Raw genomic sequence first — 17,104 nt, forward strand, 5'->3', positions numbered from 1 at the left:
AGGTCATGATCTCGTGGTTCGTGAGTTCAAGCCCCGCGTCGGGCTCTGTGCTGACAGCTTAGAGCCTGGAGCCTGTTTCCGATTCTGTGTCTCCCTCTCTCTCTCTGACCCTCCCCCATTCATGCTCTGTCTCTCTCTGTCTCAAAAATAAATAAACGTTTAAAAAATTTTTTTAAAAATTTAAAAATAAAATAAAAAATAAAATAAAAAATAAACAGAGTTCATGAGTGACTGGAGCTGCCACCATCCAAATTCCTAAACATTGCTAGAAGTTAGGAAGATCTCACATGATTTTCTCCGGGAATGAAGTCAACAGGGAGACAAATTTGCTTTACCTCTAATACACAGCAAATGCAGAGTGCCAGAATTAAGCTCTTGTGGGAACATTTCTGCCAACAGTGTGTAAAGTCATGGATTGTGACTTTGGGACAACTGACATCTACTACTTAACATCCGGGCGAGGACAAAACTTTTCAGAGACCACTAGTTTCTGGCACCATCTTTGCCAATACTGATTGAGGTGATGCAGAAGACCTGCCAAATGTTGGGGTTTTGTTCTGTTCAGGTTGTGAATAATTTGAGAAAATGAAAGCAATAAAGAACGGAAATGCTGATGGAGACTAAGTTGGAGAGACAAGTCAGTTCTGGAAGCCAAGTGAACTTACGACTATCCAATTTCAGAATTAGGCAGACCTATCCATTGGCTCATACCAATGCTGGAGCCAGCAGGCCTCCTGTCTCCTCCTCTGCAGGAACAGTAGAGAAGCGAAGGCAAATATATGTTCCTGGCGGGCAGCTTCTTCAAGAGGAAAAACAGTGATGGGCACCTGGGTGGCTCAGTCAGTTAAGCATCTGACTTCAGCTCAGGTCGAGATCTCACCGTCTGTGAGTTCCAGCCCCGAGTCGGGCTCTGTGCTGACAGCTCAGAGCCTGGAGCCTGTTTCCAATTCTGTGTCTCCCTCTCTCTCTACCCCTACCCCGCTCACACTCTGTCTCTCAAAAATAAGTAAACATTAAAAACAAATTAAGAGGAAGAACAGCGAGCTAGGATGAGCATGCTCAGTTATTCTTCTCCAATGTGGAAAAAAAAAAAAAAAAAAAAACAACCAGAGAATACCTCCCCTCCTCATGGGAGCCAAGAGTGAGAAAATGGTGTTTCTATTTAGCAAAGCCCAAAATAGTCCAATTTTCCTATTTCCCATTTCAGATCAATCTGTAAAGCATTTTACTGCAACTTGTATGGAGGAGATCAGTTCTTATACTAGTTTTCTGAACTGCTGTAACTCCTGTGTTATACACTGTGGCAACTGAGAATAGCATCGGCCCCGTACAAATTTGTAACGGGACCGTCATAAGTTAAGGTCTTACTTTTCCATGACTGACTCAAACAATACGTACATCATTTTCCATTGTTAACATTTCACCGTAGACCATTCCAGACTGTCATGTCAGAAAAGGTGAAAAATATCATCTCCTATTCACCGGTTGGGCAACCACAATTTAAAAAAATAGCCTTCAAATCCAGGCATATGAGTAAGGAAGCAAGCACATCACTTTTGCCTTTTGTCACCAGGGAGGAGGATTTCCAAATCACTTTGTTCCCTGTTCCCTGTTTTACTCATCTGTATCTCCTGGTTTAACCATATATATATGGTTTTGAATAATCGATATGTACATATATATATATCAATCCCTCCTTCAATAATCATACATTATTCTACCTTATCAACCCCACAAAGTCCTTTCTACAGCAAGTAGACTTATTGTATTTTTCAATGGTTTATGCTGTGCTTTCATTGGTGAGTAGACAACATACAATAAGCTATAACTTTTTAAAAAATGCAATTGATGGGTGGACTTAAAGTCAATGGAGTGTGTCTGCAGAGCCGTGAAACAATGACTCTTGTTCGTCTCCACTGGAGTGACAGATATAACAATCAGTTGATGTCCCATCTGGACACATCAACCGTCACACGTGACACCTGCCATAATATTTGCTAAGGTGATTTGCCAAAATTGAAAAGTTATCCAATTTGATTGCTTAAGTTTTATTCCTAAGTTAGATCTTTTCAGGTATGTCACATCACTGGGCATTGGAGAAGATGAACAACAAGAAAGTTTGAATTTCAGAAAGCATGCCAAGTTTTCTGGAATTATAGATGTCTTTGAAAGATTTTCTTTTTTTAAGACTTTTTTTTTTTTTTGCAAAATATCAACTCTCAGTAAATGTTTATTTTTAATTTTAACCTGAAACTAAGTTTTAGAAATCCCAGGCCACATGGATTTTGTTTTTACAAAACTCATCAAAAAGGCTTACAGAAGACCGCCTCTGATAAAACATAGTGATGAAATTGCTACTTCAATGCCAAGAAAGTCTGGAGTGCTTTATTTATTATGACCCCATTTACTGACAAATCTCCAATTGGTTGAAATCCAACTTACATAGATGCAGAGATGTCTACACTTTCCAAACCAAAATATAGAGAAAGGAAGGAAGAGAGGGAGTGAGGAGAGAAAGAGAAAGAGGAAAGAAGGAAGGAAGGAAGAAGGAAGGGAGGAAGGAAGGAAGAAAAGGAAAAGAGGGAGGGAGAAAGGAAGGAAGGAAGGGAGGAAGGAAGGAAGGAAGGAAGGAAGGAAAGGAGGAAGGAAGGGAGGGAGGAAGGAAAGAAAGGAGGGAGGAAGGAAGGAAGGAAGGAAGAAGGAAGGGAGGAAGGAAGGAAGAAAAGGAAAAGAGGGAGGGAGAAAGGAAGGAAGGAAGGGAGGAAGGAAGGAAGGAAGGAAGGAAAGGAGGAAGGAAGGGAGGGAGGAAGGAAAGAAAGGAGGGAGGAAGGAAGGAAGGAAGGAAGGAAGAAGGAAGGGAGGAAGGAAGGAAGAAAAGGAAAAGAGGGAGGGAGAAAGGAAGGAAGGAAGGGAGGGAGGAAGGAAGGAAGGAAAGGAGGAAGGAAGGAAAGGAGGAAGGAAGGAAGGGAGGGAGGAAGGAAGGAAAGGAGGGAGGAAGGAAGGAAGGAAGGGAGGGAGGAGGGAAAGAAGGAAGGAAGGAAGGAGACTGCAGAAGCTGCACTGACTTGAACAGCATCCACAACAAACTGTTAGAATAGGGGTAGGAAAGATCACCGAGCTAAAGTTCTCTGATAAACACCTAGAAGTCTCTCAGTTGGAGGATTCTCAGCAAGGGCTCACTCAGGAAACCCCCACCAGCCACCTCAGTGCTTCTCTCCCCATCTCGCCACATTCTCTCCTGAACACGCTTGTGCCCTGCTTCATCCTGGAAGGAAATGAGCCCTGTAGAGACAAATACAAATCATGCCTTCCAGCCTCCAGCTGGCTCTCTGCTGGTCACCAGGCCTTTATTTCTCTTTCTGAAGTGACCCCAGCATATTCCACAGTTCCCTCCTGCCAGGCCTGAAGGTCAGACTGAAGAGAAAAGACACTGCTTTCAGTGGGCCCTTGGGCTTATCTGGCTTCGCCAGGCTGCCTTCCCAGGAAGCACACTGCTGGTAGTGCACTTCACCTGCAGGAGTCAGCGGGCAGCAATGCAGAGAGCATGGCCGTTAGCCCCAGAGAGCTCTAAACTCAAAGTCTAGCTCTTGCTTTTTTTAGCAATACAGCCCAAACTGCGGTCAGAGTTTTCTTCCCAAGAAGCAGTTCTGACCAGGTGCTTGCCCTGCTTAGACCTCCTCGGTGGCTCACGATTGCTTTCTGCATGAAGTCCAGACCTTGCATTCTGGCTTGCGGGCTCTGTGGATTCTGGGCCGCGGCTCCCCCTTGACTGCTCCCCGCACGACTCTCCCCTTCACTCTCAAAACTCCAGTCCTCTGGCATCTCTCTCAGTATCCTGAGCTCTTTTGCTTGTTTCTAGACCAGAGAACAACACGCTTTTCCTATAAAGAACCAGATGGTCCATATTCTTTCAGTCTTCATAGGCTAGATGGTCTTTGCTGCAACTATTCACCTCTGCCATTGTGCTGCCAAAGCAGCCACACACACACACACACACATGAATGCGTGTGATGTGTGGCAATAAAGCTAGCATATGGGAGGGTGGGGGCAATCGGTGGGGATGCGGATTCTGCCCATGAGCCTCAGTTTGCTAACCGCTGCTCTACAACCTTATTCGTGCTATTTGTTCCTTCTGCCTGGGACACCTTCCGTTTGCCCTCATACGAGTGACTCATTTTTAGGTGGGTTTGAATTTTTCTTGCCTAAGCTCAGATGCCACTTCTTCCAGGAATCTTTCCTTATGCCTGGCTCTGGGTCATGTGCCTCCTCCCCATGAGTTTCCAAAGCACTTTCCCCACCCGTGGCTCACCATTCCATATTTTAATTGCCTGTTTACATATTAAATCCCTCCCTAGACTTTAAGTTGCACAGGGCAGGGATCACGTTTGCCTTGTTTGTTTTATACCCAGTACCTGCACCTAGTAGGTATTCAATATATAGTATCTCTTGGTGTTACTATCATCCACAGTAGGATAAGTGGACCATTTTGTGCGAGCAACTTAGCAACTCTTCTATCAGAAGAATCAGACTAACAGACTCACAAAGGCGACATTTTCTCAGTGCAGCCTTGCCTCGGGGTCTGCATGGGAGTGGGTTTAGCGTGTAAGTAGGTGCCAGAGCCTGAGCCCAAGGTCACTGGTTCTCAGCCATCACGTACGTTGGAATCACCTGGGAGGACTCTATTTTTTTTTAAGTTTACTTATTTACTTTTGGGAGAGAGAGAACAGGTGAAGGAGGGCAGAGAGAGAGGGAGACTCAGAATCCAAGGCAGGCTTCAAGCTCTGAGCTGTCAGCACAGAGCCGGATGTGGGGCTCAAACCCAGGAACCATGAGACCATGACCTGAGCTGAAGTCAGATGCTTTAACCGACTGAGCCACCAGGCGTCCCACCTGGGAGGACTTTAAAGCTCACTGATGCTTAGAGCCTACCTGCAGAGATTCTTGTTTAATTGTTCTGTGGCGAAGTCTGGAATGAGAAGCTTTGCTCTCTCCCCAGGTGTATTTGTTCCCTAGGGCGAAAGCAACAAATTACCGCAAATTAGGTGGTTTAGAGCACCAGAAATTTATTCTCTGAGTTCTGGGGGCTGAAAGTGTGAAATTAAATTGCTGGAGGCTCTAGGGGACAATCCTTCGTTGCCTCTTCCTGCCTCCTGTGGCTGTCAACATTCCTTGGCATCTTGGCTTGTGGTCACATCACTCTGATCTCTGCCTCCATCTCCATGTCACCTCCTTTGTGTGTCTATGTGACTTTAATAAGGACACCTGTCATTGGACTTAGGGCCCGCTTGGATAATCAAGCATGATCTTATCTCAAGACTTCAACTCAGTTATATCCGCAAAGATCCTTTTTCCAAATAAAGTACATTCTCAGGATCCAGGAATTAGGACACGGACCTATCTTTTGGGGGGCCAACAGTCAACCCCAAACACCAGGTAATTCTGATTTACAGCCACTCCCTAATTAATATGCACACATTTGTAGGTGGGCTCCCACATCTGTGCTCAGGCTTGTGTGAGAACCGACCACTTCTTTTGCCAGGTGAGAATGGCCCTTTCAGAGCATTTCCTGCCGTGATAAAAGGAGCAAAGCGCTAAGGATGGATGGTGAGGAAACGTCAGGCATGTGAGACATGGGGGGTGGTGTAGAGCATGGGTTTGACAAGCAATTTCTCTCTCTCCGTGTTTTTTCACTGCTTTCTCCCTTGAAATTCTCTCTCTGTAGAGGGGTCTGGAACATCCAGGCTTTTCTTTCCTTTTTTTTTTTCCTTTTCTCCTCTTAGTTGAAGCATTCTGTGTCAGGTGGAATATCTATAGTCATATCATCTCATAGTGTTTCAAAACCATGCTCTTCCTTTGGGTCAGACTTTTAGACAAAACTGCGGGAATGTTTTTGGTGCATCTCTTTGGGTAATGGAGACATTCGTAATGATGAAAAAAGCAAAGCCTGCTCTTCTTTCAGACTCGTCGAGGATAGAAAGTCAGACGTATGCCTGTGTTTCAGGGAAACCAGAATGCCTCACACTGAGTCTGAATGCTTTACAGGCTAAAAAGGGGAAAGAAATGTGAAATTCTCATGAAAATAGGGCTTCTTCCTGCTTCTTGTGTTTGCTGTTTAATTTTCAAAAGCCATTTCACTTTAGCTCTTACCGGAAAGAAGTTCAAAAACCTAATAGCAATGAGTCCATGACGGAAGGTCATGAGGTTGGGGATTGAGTGCTCAGTTACATTTTGATTTTTTCCTCTTGGCCATCTTTGGGGAGCCAAACATCATTAGAAGCTCTAATAATTGTGGTACAAATAGTACTTGCATGGCAGTCCTTTAGTGACCTCCTTGAAGGGAAATATCTTGTCCTTATTTATAATAACATAATGTGGAGGCACCTGGGTGGCTCAGTTGGTTAAGCATCTGATTCAGATCAGGTCATGGTTCAAGCCCAGCATCCAGCTCTGTGCTGACAGCTTAGAGCCTGGAGCCTGCTTTGGATTCGGTGTCTCCCTCTCTCTCTGCCCCTCCCCTGCTCATGCTCATGCTCTGTCTCTCTCTCTCTCTCCCTCTCTCAAATAAACGTTAAAAAAATTTTTTTAATGCAATAACATAATGTGATTTCGAAAGAGGCAGCATGATTGTGGATTTTGTTTGGGCTGAAAAAAAAAATCTGCTTTTTTCTTCTTTCTTTTTTTTTGAAATGGAGGAATGTAAGGCTGTTAGATGCTGTTTGGATAAGAAGTAGTCGGGAGAGCATACTCATTAATGCATCCTGCCGTCTGGCATGTGGGCTAATACTGACTGCTGGCACCAACTCGCCTCTGCTATTTTGTTAGAAAAAAGAAAAAGAAAATACCCATTCTGCCTGTTTTCACTTTACTGTCTCTTTCTTATTCTAATCCCCAAATAAAAAGAGCAAAGTCTTTCTGCTGATTCAAGGCTTTTTGCAATTTGGAGAAGAGTCCTATTTTTTCTTCCCAATTATGATGGGATGACGAGCAGTCCGGTAACTTTTCAGGTGTTCTTACTGAAACGAGAATTGCCAGAGAAATGCGGAAAATGCTGGCACTTATCGGAAATGCAAATGTAGCATTTGTTCCCTTAATGTGAATAGCCTTGCCCAGGCAACAACAGTAGAGACAATTAGAATGCAGTAGTGGTTCCAAAAATTCCCCCTTTTTTCCAACTAATATGACATTCTTTCAAAAAGAAAAGAAAGGAAGGAAAGAGAAAGAAAAGGGGAAATACATGCGGTTTTGCTTCAGTTACCGACACAAAAATGCCAATTTGGTACGGGTTTTATTTTAACTAAAATAATCTGTTATTGTGCAAGTATTGTCAGAACAAAGTAGCAATAAAGGAGTTTTATGTCTGTGCTGCCTTCATTATGGCTGGGTTTTAAGAGCAGTGGAACACAGGTCAACCAGTGTTAGGAGTGACGGTGGGTGTTATTCTCCGCTGAGGACTGCCGCGAAATAGCCATGTTTAGTGCCCATCATTTTTCAATGATTTTATGCCATCATTTGGGAGATGAATAAAATAACTCTGTAGCAGGCATGCATGTAAATAAATTAAGCATTAAGAACCAGCCAGTTGTAATCATCTTTCTTTGAGAATGTACTAAATAGTTGCAATCAGTGAAATGGACGAGAAATTGCATTAAATTGCGGTCCCAGCTACACAGCACCGCCACTAAAACAAGTCTCGAGGTGCAAGGGGATGTCTGAAGGGAGAGAAGAATGCGGTTGTCTTCTGGGTGTGTTTTAGGCTACAAAACCACACTGGGCAAATAACGTATGGGTCACTTAACCTTCCTAAGTGAAAGTATCTATTATTGATGAACAAACAATGAATGAGCTCTTTAGCAATATATTACCATTGCCCTCATTTGAACATTCAAGTCTCCAAGGCCTGAGAACCTTGGGCAAATATAAAACCAATTGTCTCCTTGTATCATAATGCCTCTTTCCACAATGACCACTTTAATTATTCAGAGAATCCTTTTAAAAATTAAGATTGATTGGGAATAAGAGGAGAGAGTTTGATGAAGAGATGAGGATTTTTTCCCCTCTTCTTCTTTTAGGAGAAAAATGGGAACTTTGTATAGAGAAGCGTTTTCTTCATTTTCACTGAATTAATGGTTGGACCTCAATGGTATCGACTTTCCAGCATCTTCTCCAGAGTAAAGAAATGTGTGCCCTCCCAACTTTTCTTGATATTTCAGTTGAATGGGGTTAAATTTGGCCTCCATGGATATGTGCTGTAGTCAAGAGACATCTCTGGTTTATCATCTTGATTTCTGATGAAAGTGGGCCAGTCTTTTGGGGGAGGATTTTCAATGAACGGGAAAAAGTATAGGCTTCAGTCATCACCTATTTGGGTTCAAATCCTGGTTCTGCCACTTACAATTGCTTATCTTTAGGATAAGTTTCTTTAAAAAAATTTTTTTTTAATGTTTATTTGTTTTTGAGAGAGACAGAGACAGAATGCAAGTGGGTTAGGGGCAGAGAGAGAGGGAGACACAGAATCTGAAGCGGGATCCAGGCTCTGAGCTGTCAGCATAGAGCCTGATACGGGCCCGAACTCAGGAGCTGTGAGATCATGACCTGAGCCGAAGTCAGATGCTCAACTGACTGAGCCACCCAGGCGCCCCCTTAGAATAAGTTTCTTTACCTCTCTGAGCCCTTTTTATTTTTCCCCTCAGAGGGAAAATAGATGTAATAGGGCTCACATCACTTTAGCCTCCTGGTACGTCTCACGCAGTATTTGCACAAGTAATGGATGCTGAAGCTGTTAGTCTTAGAATTCAGAAAACTGCCTGTCAAAATGCTCTTCTTTGTAAAGCGCAGCTGACCTACAGCTAATGCTTTTTAAGCCCCTACTCTGTGCCAGGTACTCTGATCATGTATGTTACCTCATTTGCAACACTCAAGGTATTTTGCATAATTCCCATTTTGCAGTGGGACAAAATGAAGCTCAGGGAATGGACCACCTGCTCAGAAACTATTTGCTACCTGCTAGGGCTAGAATTTGGATCCAAGTCTTCTAATCCCATGCTAGGGCCCCTCTCTCCCCAGTGCGTCCTCAGCCACATGTGCCAGCAAAGTTCAGAGGTCTTAAGATTTGAACTTGAGATTTGAAAAATGAAGCCTTATCTAGGGCTCTGTAACTACGATTTACTTGGTAACTTATTATGTCAGTCAGAATTCTTTAGACAAAAATAAGAGAAACCCAGATTGTACTGGAATATGCAAAAAGAACTAATTGGCTAAAATAACAGAAAAGTTCAGGAGAAACCGGTTTTATTTTATTTTATTTTTTTAACGTTTATTTATTTTTGAGACAGAGAGAGACAGAGCACAAACGGGGGAGGGTCAGAGAGAGAAGGAGACACAGAATCGGAAGCAGGCTCCAGGCTCTGGGCCATCATCAGCCCAGAGCCCAACGTGGGGCTCGAACTCACGGACCGTGAGATCGTGACCTGAGCTGAAGTCGGATGCTTAACCGACTGAGCCACCCAGGCGCCCCAAGAAACCGGTTTTAAGTAGAGGTGAATTCAGGGACCCAAACAAGTTTGATGGCTCTTGGGTAGGATTTATCCCTATCTTGACCACTGGCCCCATGTCGGCAGATTGTCCTGCTCTTCAATTGTTGGTAAGATACCCGCCAACAGCTTCACAGTGGAAATAAAGATCCTCTTTTCCCAACAGAAAAAGGTTCCAAAACTAAATCTTTTTAGGCAGTTTGGGTCGCATGCCCATCCCTGAACCAATCACTCCAACCAGGACAGTGGGCCAGAACTGGGTCATCTACACACTCCTGGATTGAGGGGTAGAGTTCAGTCAACACTATGGACAGATGTTGGGGGAGGCCTCCAAAGGAAAGTGTCTAGAATTAGTGTGAATGAACCAAGTTATAGTTGCACTTTGGGAAAGAAACTGAGAATCAAGTCTCTTGTCTATAAGCCATGTGACTTTGAACCAAATGAGTGTCTGTTAAGAATTAGGACTCTGGTACCTAATTCTTAGATGGACTAAGATGAATTAGTCCAGACTGGATGAATTCTGGCTCTATCATTTTTCAGCTGTGTGACTTTGAGCAGGATTCATCAGCCTTCCGTAACTCAGTTCCTTCATCTGTAAAATGGTGCAATTCATAGAATTTTTGGAAAAAACTAAATAGATCAAACCATATATATGTATAATATATATATTATATATATGTATACCTATACATATAAATACATATATTATATGTACATGTACACACACATATATGTATTTTACACAATATATATATTATGTATAATATATATATTCTTAAAAATGCTTGGCATGTGGTAAGTGCTCATTAAATGCTGAAGGCAGGCTAACATTTTTAAATTCTTATGCTCAAAGTTCCTGAAATTTAGCATAGGACTTTGTCTTCCTTGACTCTCCCACAGAATGAAAGTGAGAACATGCACATGATGGCATGTTGAGAAAACAGAAGGCATTCTACAGCTGTTCTCTGGTGACAGCACCGCGAGTGTGCTTGCGGGAATCGGACGCCCTTCCTTCATGGTACCTCCTTCAAGTAAAATTCGTCTAACCACATCCTTTGAAATGATATTGCCGGGATCATACCAGACTGGCCGTTTGCCAGTGGGCCATTCCCCCAGGGCACAACTTCAGTGATGAGTGAGAAGCAGGGGAGGGCACTGCAGGCGTTGGGTGGATCACTTCTTTCCTCTGCTCAAACTTTCCTGTCGTGCTCGGAATAAAATACAAGATCTTTACCATAGCCTAACGATCCTGTATCGCCTGCTCTCCTACCTTCTTTCTCTCTTCTCACATCGCCTCACACCCCCCTCTTCTCTCATTGGCTTTGTCCACACTGGCCTCCTTGCTCTTTCTGAAATGTGAACCTGCCAGGCATATTGCAGCCTCAGGGCCTCTGCCTATAAGTTTCACTATTCCTGACCCACTTTCTCACTTCAGTCAAGTATCTGAGCAAATGTCACCTTGCCTGTGAAGCCTTTTCCAATTCACCTGACCTAAAATACATGCTTCCTGACACTCTAATCTGCCTTATCGTTCCATAGGTTTTTTTCGTGTGTAAATGCTCATCTTCACTTGCTATTTTATATATTTAGTCATTGATTCATTTATAACGTTTCCCTTAACTCGAATAAAAGTTCCTTAGAAGAAGGATTGTTGCTGTTCATGGTTCTATCCACGATGCCTAGAAGAGTCTGACCATAGTAGTAGAGCTTCAATAAATATTTTCATAATGAATAAATAAATAAGGGATGTAAAAGCCCCTGCTGCCAGGCTGGGGACATAATCAGCATTCAATAAAGGTTGGTTTAAAAACATATTTTCAGTTAACGCCTCAATGAGCTTTAGTTGGTAGTTATTAAAGATTCCTGGAGACCTTATCCAGCAATTGCACTCCTAGGCATTGGCCTGACTGATTTAAAAATTATGTCCGCACAAAAACCTGCAAGTGAATAATAGATAGCAACTTTATTCATAATGATCAAAAACTGGAAGCAACCGCTATGGCTTTCCACAAATATATGGTGGTACATCCATATGATGGAATATTACCCAGCAATAAAAAAAGAGCTATCAATCCACAAAAAGATATGGATGAATCTTACAAGCATATTCCTATGTGAAAGAAGGCAGCTTAAGAAAGCTACACTGGATGGTTCTGATTATATGGCATTCTGGAAAAGGCAAAAATTAGTAATAGTAAAAATAAAAATCAGTGGTTGCCAGAGGTTTGAGGGAAAGGGGAGGGAGGGTTGAACAGGTGAAGCACAGGAGATTTTTTTTGGCGGGCCGGGAGGGGGCTGGGAGGTCAAACAATTCTGTATGATATTGTCATGTGGAAAAATGATATTGTGCATTTACCAAACCCAGTGATTTTTACAGCACGAAGAGTGAATTTTAATTTTTGAAAATTATTTAAAAACCATTTTGAAGGTCTGGTGACCATAGGATGGAAAGCAGAATGCCACAAAACAGTCCAACTGTAATGCCAGTGCTCAAAACAACCTTACCAGACGAGGTGGAGAGGGGGGAAGGTACAGACCGAAATAACTCTAGAAGGAGTGTCGATAAGCACTGTATTCTAGTTGATAGAGTCCTACTCCATAAAGGTAACAGTTAACAATATTGCCACGTGTGTGGACTGGAATTGAACAATCAGGTAGAGGGGCGGTGGCTGATGAAAGCCAAGTTTATCGTTGCTGGGAGTGGAAGTATACAGATATGCGCAGGGAGGAGGCTCTGGTGATCCGTGTTGCAGTGAATTAGGTTGGAGACATCACTATGAACTCATGTTTAGCTTAACATAGATACAGATGACTACACATAAAAACGTGTGTAGATGTGTATGTATCTATAGATTTATATACGCATACATGTCCTTGCTGTTTCAGCTGAGAGGGCCTAGAAGCAATAATACCTCAGTAACAATGAGCACATGTTAGCAGTCCCATCTTGGTTTCTAATACCATTCTCCAATAAAAGGAACAAAAGCTCCTTGAAGAAATGGCTGAAATGGCTGATTCTAGAGATAGGAAAAGTTGAGCCTGGAGTATTTTATAGTGCCAGAAAACAAGTGCTAAAAATACAAAACAAAACAAAAAAAAAAACCCTCCCCTCCCCAAAACTCACAATGATGAGGATATGTCAAAAGGACATAGGAACCAACCCAAAAGTCTTCCAGTGGCCAAAGCTGGAATAATTTAAGCAACAAAATAAGTAGTGTAGTATTGGATTATAACCTTAGATACTAAATAAATATTCATCAGTCATACTGATATAAAAAGAATTGAATAAACAAATAAATGAGGGAGAATGGGCAAATTGCCCATGCAGAATTCCAAATACTTTTAGACATTTTCCTCTCAAGAATCTGAAGCATAATTCCCAGATCCTTGAGTGTAGCTGCACATCATAGAGAAACCTGGCCAGGCGATCCAGGTCAACAACCTCAGTGAAAAGTCATGTTAATAATATGTACCCTTGGCATGATGTGATGAAAATAGCACTTCCCCTCTGTGACCCCCTCTGTGGTCTTCCTCTCTCAAATCCATAACCCCAGTCTGATCATGAGAAAAACTTCACACCCATCCCTAGTCTACAGTAGAGGGATAGTGTACAAAGTACCTGCCCAGTACTCTGCAAATTGTCCAGGCCATTAAAGCAGGCATAGTCTGAGAAACTGTTATAAACCAAGAAAAGACTAAGGCGATTTGATAATTAAATGTAATGTGGCATCCTGGATGGGATCCTGGAACAGAAAAAGGACACTAGTTAAAATTAAGGAAATCTGAATATAGTAAATAATAATGTGTCAATATTGGTTCATGAATTATAACAAATGCTAATATACGGTGTTAATAGGGAAAACGGGTTCCAGGCATGTGAGAACTCTGTACTATATTTGCAATTTCTCTGTCAATCTAAAAGTGTTCTCTTTGTTTAAATTTTTGTTTATTTATTTTAGAGAGAGAAATTTTGAGCGGGGGAGAGGGGCAGAGGGAGAGAGAGAGAATATGGTGAGCTCCATGCTCAGCATTGAGCCCAATGCAGGGCTCGACTCCACGACCCTGAGATCATGATGACCTGGCCAACATCAAGAGTCAGACTTTCAGGGGCGCCTGGGTGGCGCAGTCGGTTAAGCGTCCGACTTCAGCCAGGTCACGATCTCGCGGTCCGTGAGTTTGAGCCCCGCGTCAGGCTCTGGGCTGATGGCTCTGGGCTGATGGCTCGGAGCCTGGAGCCTGTTTCCGATTCTGTGTCTCCCTCTCTCTCTGCCCCTCCCCCGTTCATGCTCTGTCTCTCTCTGTCCCAAAAATAAAAATAAAAAAACGTTGAAAAAAAAAAAAAAGAGTCAGACTTTCAACCGACTGAGCCACCCATGCATCCCAAAAGTGTTCTAAAATATAAAGTTCACATATATAAGAAAAAGTGGCTGAAGATAGAGGCCCTGGGTAAAGAGCACATAGATTAAGGATGTAATGAATAGACAAAAATGCTGAAGGGACACAAGTAGGGTGCCAAACTTTAACTTGGACTAATTAATGGTTTTATCTACCTCCATTCCTGCAACACAGATGGATCAGAAGTCTGCATTTACCAGGACCTGTGCTAGGAGGCGGGGACACAGTGGGGAACAAGGAAGAGGCCCGTCCACTGTCCTCAGAGAACAAACCGAGTAGGGAACGCAAACATTACCAAAACAAGCAGCTGAGTCAATGTCAAATACCAGTGGTAGTGTTACAAAGGAGAAGTACCCAGAGCCACTAGAATACAAATAGGGGCATCTGAGTCTATCAGAGAAGCTAAGAAATGTATACCTGAGGGGCGCCTGGGTGGCTCAGTCAGTTAAGCATCTGACTTTGGCTCAGGTGCTCCATGAGTGCAAGCCTCGCGTCGGGCTCTGTGCTGGCAGCTCTGGGCCTGGAACCTGCTTCGGATTCTGTGTCTCCCCCTCTTTCTGCCCCTCCCCCACTCACAGACTGTCTCTCTCGCTCTAAAAAAAAGAAATAGATAAACATTAAAAGAAATGTGTACCTGACCCAATATTAAAATCGCAGTGGCCCTTTGGGAGGGTGGGGAAATAGTGGCGCCATTCACCTTACAAAACAAAACTATTGGAGATTTCTCAGCTTCATTCTGTCTGTTGCAGTCAGCCTGAATAGATCTACTGTTGTGCAAACAACTGCCATTTTGTTTAGTTTTTGATAACTGGCATTTTGTTATAGACAACTGCTTCTCGTTTGAAGTTGGAAACGTGGTAAGGAAGAATTAAAAAGATTTTAAGATTACCTGACAGGATTGGTTCATAATAACTAACAGAGCCATGTGAAATGTTTAAAGTGTGAGACATTACTTCCTCAGGGTTTTTGTGTTTTTGTTGTATTTTGGGTGTTTTTACTGGGCAACCCCCCCCTTTGTAATGATTCCCCCATAGATAAGAAATAATTGCTTGTTTCTTGAGGCATAAAAAAAAAAAAAGGAGAAATACCCTAAGTCTGCTTTCCTCATATTTGGTTTGAAGATGAGTAATGTCTATTCTAATCCTTGAGGCACTCTTAAAAAGAGCCAGCATTTGAATAAAAAAAAAAATGCTTTAACCTTTTTCCTTTGCTCATTATGTAAATTCTATTGTTTAGCTTCCCTTTTTTCCCCTCAGGTTTCAATGCTTAGTCCCCTACTCTTTATTTTTCTGAATGAGTTTTCTTCTCTTTTGTCTTTTTCCCCCGATAGATGTTATTATGCACGTTATTTTGGGGTGGATAGGGATATATTAAGACCATTAATATGTTTACCTTTTTACCTATTTAGAGCATGGTGGAGGACAAGGACAATAAAATGAGTAAGTGGGGGCCCTTTTAAATAACACGGAGCTCACAGTAATGGCAAAGTCTTCTCGGAGACTTAAGTGGTAATCTGGCCGCATTGTGAGAGGAAGTATTCAGCATTCTAATCTTTTATATGTAACAACAGCCCAAGTAAATTAATTATAACTTGAGAAATCAACATTAGCATGTAACACATACCGCACCATTTTCCTCCAGGCGGGATGAAACAGTGTTAGCATAGAAATAGAATCATCCTCAGACTCACTTCTAACCTTTGCCCTCATTTTCATTCCTGGTTTTATGCAGGAGTAACTGAGCAGGTTAATGTCACAGAACTGGCTGTGATTATTTTTAGTTTAAACAACAGCGTCTGCCCAAGATAAATGCACCTGCGAGATAGATTTCATCCCTGAGAGTGGTTCATCTTTCCTTTTGCGTGCCATTCTTCCTTTACTGCCCCTCAGATGGGTTCTGAACTTATAGATTACATTATCACATTAAATGAGGATGGGTAAACTTCAAAGCGTTCAGATTAAGATGTACCTGGACTTTCCGATTTGAACTTGAAAGCAAGCTCACATTAACTGATCTATGAAGCCACCTAACGTCGTCAAATTCCTTCGAGTAGTTTTAAAACGAGACAACCCAAATATGGGACTTCAGGGCTTCTGTGTTATGCTCTAAGCTAATGTTGCAAAGGAAGAGAAAAGAATGATTTAAAATTTTTCTCAAATCGTGTATTATAAAAGTGCATTTGTGTCAATGTATCCGCAGCCAACCTTATATCTAGTTGTGGCCGTTTCATCGTTGAATAAGAAGACTATGTAAATATGGGTATACCAGTTTGGGGCACATGGAAACAATGCTATATATAAAGCATTGTTATTTTTACTTATTGGCTTATTCCTTCATTTATTCATTCAGTAAACATGTGTCGGGCTGCCACCACATCTAAGTACCACGCAATTAGAGTGAGTTCATGAGGATAAACTTTGAGGTGAAGGATTTGGGCTGAGGTAAACGTGTGTCCTGTCTGGGTCGAAGGTTGTGATTGCTGGGGCAAGACCCTCCAGAGCTTCCCTCCTGTGCTGGGGTGACTGAGAGAGCCTCACCTCTCCTGCAGCTGAGTTACAACGTGAAGGAGACCGTCAGCCTGGGGCCTGAGTAGGGCCCTCACTATGGCCCTCCCTAGTGGACCTAGAGCGTGAGTGAAAAACCCTGGGTGTGTTAACCATGGGATTTTGAGATGGAAATCGATTTATTATTGTAGCATAACTTAGTTCATCTTGATGGAGAGCTAACTGCTTAACTCGTAATCATGATTATAAAATAGCATTTATAAAATCCATAGCAAAAGTCCTGTGAGGCACAGCAATTATCATTTACACTTTAGAGGTGAAGAAACTAAAGCTCAGAAGGTCAAGTAACTTACTCAAGCTCAGACAGTTAACGAGAAGCAGAAAAAGGCTTTGAAGCAAAGCCTCGTGTCCGTGAATATGCCGTGAGGGTCATCATCAGGGGCTACACGTAAGAATGAAGATCTTTTACGATATTAGGCAGATGTTTGCTGATTCATCCATGTAGTTCAAGCTTGTTCGGTACTCCTAAAACAAGTATATGCTTACAACAGTGCAACCTGATCCCGAAGATATTAACGAGATTTGTTCTGTGGTCAAATAATTCTGCGAAACACTCTACGTAATTTAACTTCACCTGTCTCCCAGGTTCCACCACTATCTTAATGGCTACAGCTG

The sequence above is a fragment of the Panthera tigris genome, chromosome B4, assembly GCF_018350195.1.
Source record: "Panthera tigris isolate Pti1 chromosome B4, P.tigris_Pti1_mat1.1, whole genome shotgun sequence".
NCBI classification, from domain to species: domain Eukaryota; kingdom Metazoa; phylum Chordata; class Mammalia; order Carnivora; family Felidae; genus Panthera; species Panthera tigris.